This window comes from Malus sylvestris, chromosome 7 (assembly GCF_916048215.2).
Source record: "Malus sylvestris chromosome 7, drMalSylv7.2, whole genome shotgun sequence".
Lineage (NCBI taxonomy): Eukaryota > Viridiplantae > Streptophyta > Magnoliopsida > Rosales > Rosaceae > Malus > Malus sylvestris.
Genome location: NC_062266.1, coordinates 2,612,501 through 2,618,296, shown reverse-complemented (window position 1 = coordinate 2,618,296; position 5,796 = coordinate 2,612,501).

Below are 5,796 nucleotides of genomic sequence, written 5' to 3'. Positions count from 1 at the left end.
GTATCGCGCTTGACCAAGCCTGAAACTACAAGTAAGCTTCAAGTGAAATTGATACATTACCTTGTGCATCTCCACCAGTTAAAAATACCACCCCTGGATGGAGGAAGAGTACTTCCAGAGAAGATGCCCCATCTACCTATGAGACAGATAAGGCACGTCAAGACGATACCACACTTCGATACTTCGAAGTTTCGTGATTACGAGATCATTCTCCTACAATATTTCCTAATGTCATTTGTACTAAATCATTCACTTGTACTCACTAAAGGAGAGCTTGAACCTATGTACTTGTGTAAACCCTTCACAATTAATGAGAACTCCTCTATTCCATGGACGTAGCCAATCTGGGTGAACCACGTACATCTTGTGTTTGCTTTCCTATCTCTATCCATTTATATACTTATCCATACTAATGACCGGAGCAATCTAGCGAAGATCACAAAAAGCGACCGTTTTCGCTACCTAAGATCTATCGTGCAAGAGAACGGAGAATTAGATGGAGATCTCAACCATAGAATACAAGCTGGATGAATGAAGTGTAAGAGTGCATCCGGCGTGTTGTGTGACCGTCATAGGTCACTGAAGCTCAAGGGAAAATTTTATAGGACGGCAATAAGGCCAGCGATGTTGTATGGCACAGAATGTTGGGCGGTGAAGCATCAACACGTACACAAAATGGGTGTGGCGGATATGAGGATGCTTCGTGGGATGTGTGGGCACACGAAAAAGGATAAGATTGGGAATGAGGATATCCGAGGTAAAGTAGGAGTAGCCGAAATTGAAGGAAAGATGAGAGAAAATCGGTTCCGGTGATTTGGACATGTGCAAAGAAGGCCTACTGACGCTCCGGTTCGAAGATGTGACTACTGGACAAAGGTTCAGGGCCGAAGGGGTAGAGGAAGACCTAGGAAAACTTTGGAAGAGACTCTAAGAAAAGACTTAGAGTACTTGGATCTAACGGAGGACATGACACAAAACCGAGCGCAATGGTGTTCTAGGATTCATATAGCCGACCCCACTTAGTGGGAAAAGGCTTTGTTGTTGTTGTTGTTGTATTTTTTTGTTCAATTTGAGAAGAGAAGAAAAAAAAAACATTATCGGAGATGGTTCCTGTCTTACGTGCTGCTCAACTGTTCATGTAACATGTACAAGGAAGATATTGAAACTAATTAATATGATATATAATCGCAAGTCTATGTAAAGAAAAATAAATGCAAGTTTAAAATCCAGCTCTCTTCAAATTCTTTTACCCTATGTGTAGTCTTTAATGTACGAGGACGAAACACTACCAAACCAAAATAACTTAAAGGGTTTGCCATGTTTAAAATGCATTTATGTATTTCTTTGATTTTATTTTCAATTTATTATTCCCAAACCAATGTTGGTTCTTTGATTTTTTTTTTTCGTATTTATTACGGGGAAGTAACAAATGTCCTCAACTATTCATATTTGGTGGAAATAGTTGAGAGAGAGAGAAGTACCTACCATTGATCCAGTACTCAAAACATCTTCCTTCTCTGCCCAGTCAATCAAACTACAGAAGCTTAGATAATTATCAAAAATACAATAAAAAATAAAATAAAAACATTTGCATGACTAAGCTCCCAATCAAAATATCTCGAGTAGTTATGGATGAGGATCATCTTCGAATCCTCCTTGTGAGGATCCTCTCCTCATATCTTATTCGTTCATTATATATCATGCATCTAGAAATCATTAGATAATGTTAGTGTTTAATTTTAAATAAAAACTTAAAATAATTTATGACTGCACAGTATACAATAAACGGAAATGATGTGAGGATTCTCACAAGAGGATATGGATGGGATCCAAATCCAGTAGGTTAAAAGAGTGACTCAAATTTATTATGCTGCAAAAAGAGTAATAAGACATCCCACTTAGGATATTTAGGTTATGATTGCCTACCTGTGAAAACTCATGTCTTAACAGTAAAAACATTTATGGTGAGCATCATGAGGAAGAGAGGGGGAATGCAATAAAATATATAATTGCAATTTTTAGAGCGTAAAATCTGAATGAAAGAGATATGAGGCAGTTTGAACACTTAAACTTAAAATGAAATCACTCCAGGTCGAGAAATTTTTCCTTCTGCCCGTAACACAAGTGGTACATCACATGTTATTATATAAGTGGTGAAATTTTTTATTTTTTATGTTATAATTTTTTAACACAAGAATCTCACTACTTGTATAGAAATACATGGTATACCACCCCATGTACCAGACACATTGAAAAATCTCTCCTCTAGGTCAAGTATTTAAGCTCGGTGCAATTTACACCTCCTACGAATCAGATAAAGCTTGGTTTTAATTATGGGATTAAAGGCCCCCAATCTATCCGTCTTTTCAACCATAACATTGAATTTTCAATCAATTTGTTTGTGTGTGTGTGTGTGCGTGTGTGTGTAAATTTGGTCCCAAACTAAACACAAAATTCTAAATGAAGGGGACGATAGGGGGTTCAAGTAGCAGTACCACTGACCCTAAACCCTTTGATATGTAGCAAACTCTTAACTCCAGCTCCATGCTCTAGCTAGGTATTCTCATCAAATGCACTTGAAAATCAAATTTAGTTGTCGAGTTAGTTATCATGTAAATTGTTGTAACATAAAAGAAACGAGATGAAGGTGATGATAAAGAGTAGGATAATAGTTAAGATCATTTTTCATAAGGGCCATGCTTTAGTTTCTTGTACTATATAAGGAGAATGCATTAGCTACGGGTGTTCTATGGGATGTTTGAGCTATACATATGAAATTGGTGTAAGGGATTATTCCACTTTTATAGTCTTATAGAGACAGACATTATATATATTCTTAAGTTGCATATGCATCACATTTTGCTAGTTCATCGAATTCTTGATGTTTTATCTTAGTAAAAAAATGTCGGTGATAAGAAATATGATTTTTATATAGACGAATTGTTGATAATGAACTTCACCTCCAAATTATTGATTGATTTTACAATTAAACTTCAACTTTCTTCGTGCATGCAAACCCCTTGAAAACATAATCAATTGTTGTGCCTTATGCATGAACGTAACATATCCTCTCTCTCTCTACTAGTAGTACTATCGTGGTGTAAGGTTTTTTGGTTTTTTTTTTCTTTTGTTTTTTGGAAAGGAATCGTGATGTAAGTTAACACATAGAGGAAATTGTTCTTGACAAAAAAAAAAAAAAAGGAGGGCTTGTGTGGCAGAATAAAGTATCGGTGTGAAATAATAAAATTACTGTTATAACCTCCACTGTTATACATGATATTTAATTTACTGAAATTTAAAAGGACATGATTGGCATTTCACACTGTTTTATTGGACTATTGACCTCACATTTCAACTAGCATTCATCTGCCTCGCTAAGTACGTACTATAGAAGTTGTTAAAAAAACAAAAAAAACATGTACACTGGTCATGGGACCACAAACACTCTCAAAGGGTCCCAACAATGTACTATATTAAACTAAAAGGTAATGCTAGAGAAACTAAATCTTTCAACTAAATTTTGTAAACTAAATGATGTGGTTATTGATTATTCGATTATTACTCAAGTTAGACTTGACAAACGGGTCGTGTTTGCTGTGTTCGTGTCGTTTTCATGTAATCTCTGTTACTTACCGGATCGTTCCATGTCATACCCATTATCTTAATGGGCCGTGTCATTTTATTCATTAAAATTAACAAGTAAAATGACCTGATCTGTTAAGACCCGATAAGAATAGAGAAAATTAAAATTAAAATTAATGGTTTTGTGATACTTTGTTCTTCATTGCGATAACTATTGTCGTTAATGGTTATTTCTCATTCTTTATTTTCATCTCTTGAAATTCAAGTATGATCGAATTGAAATCTACCATCGCTCTTTAAAAATAAACATTGAAATGTACCAGCACAATTTATTCTCAAATTGAAACGTACCTATACTAAATTAAAACGTATTCATACAGAATTAAAATGTATGCTTACTAAATTGAAATGTACCATGCTGGATTGAACTGTACCCACATTGGCTTGAAACGTACCGATAGGTTTTAGGGTTACACATTACTTGCCTTTAGTTTTTTACATACTAAAATTGTGACAATATAAATGTATCAATAGCTTGGTACATATCTAAACAAAAATAAATAACATATCAAAAATACTAATTTGTACATAAATTTAGATTATATAACGTACCAATAATATACCAAATTACTGGTATGCTATTTTTTTAAATATATATAGGCATGCATATCATCCATATAATATTATTTAGAGTGTATTGGTGCGTTTAAAAAACCACCGTTTGATTTCTTTGTTAAAAAAATAATCGTCTTTTTTGCATCCACAATTTTTTTATTATTATTTGAAATTTATTCTTTTTTTTTTTATGTGTTGAAATATATTGAATTAATGGGACATAAATTAATAATATCTTCTTTTGCAAAGGGGTTCAAGAAGCAGTACCACTGACCCTAAAACCCTATGATATTCTGATCAAATGCACAATTACATGTGGAGTCTCAGATGTACCATATAGGATATTTAGGTTATGATTGCCTACCTATGAAAACTCATTTATTTTAACAGTAAAATCATTTTTAGTGAGCATTATGGGGAAAGATGGTGAGAGAAATAAACTTTTGATAAAATATATATAATTGTTATTTTCAGCATATAAAATAAGGAAAATTAATGAAAATGGCTTGAAAACTTTGAGTTTTAATGATAAGGACAAAATAAAGGGTAAAGTGAATAGTATCAGGATTGACTTTTTAATGTAAAAATGTGGTTTTTCGTTAAAATGAATAATACCGGATGCTTTTCGTTAAATTTTCCTATAAAATATGAATGTAAGTGATATGAAGTAGTTCAAACGCTCAAAAACTCAAAAGACTCACTCTAAATATAGGCTTTAAGTTACATAGATGCAGTTTACACCTCCTAGGAATTAGAGAACTTAGTTTTATTGCATTAAATGCCCCCAATTAAAGTTTCAATCAATTTGTCTATATATGTCTATATATGTATATTGAAATTTGGTCCTAAATGAAACACAAAAATCTGAATGAAAGGGACTCACGGGGGTTCAAGTACCAGTAGCACTGACCCTAAACCCTTTCCGAAATTTGGTCCTAAATGAAACAAAAAAATCTGAATGAAAGGGACTCCGTCCACTCTCTGACCCTAAAATATAATTAGTATGGAAGAGCTTCCACAGTCTAATTTCTTAGGACAACTGATTATGTTTTAGCGTACTGCTTAATTACAAATATTTCCTATATTAAATAAGAAATAAATAAAATAAAAGTTAATGAAGAATCAAAGAAGAGAACTTTAACGAAAAGCTCTTGGTACTGTTCATTTTAACGAAAAACCACATTTTTACACTAAAAAATCAATCATGGTACTATTCACTTTACCCTTTATTTTGTCTTTATCATTAAAACTCAAAATTTTCAAGTCTTTTTCATTAGTTTTCTTATCAAAGAAATCATAACTTCATCCCACACCATTGAGCACTGAGGACTTAGACATAAAAAAAAAAAAGTCTTTCCATGAAAGCCTTGAAAAAAATCAGTGTCCAGCATATGGAATGATAAATGCTAAGGAGATTCTCTCAGAGTGGGGTTCTTTATGAATTCCCTGCGATCTCATATTTTAATATTAATTTTAGTACAAACGTTATAAAATATTGTACAAAAAAATTCTTTTAAGAGCCATTTTGGGCATCCTTCTTTGGAAAATACTTCAGTTTAAAATCGCTACTATTGAAATTACTTAAATTTTTTCAATAAA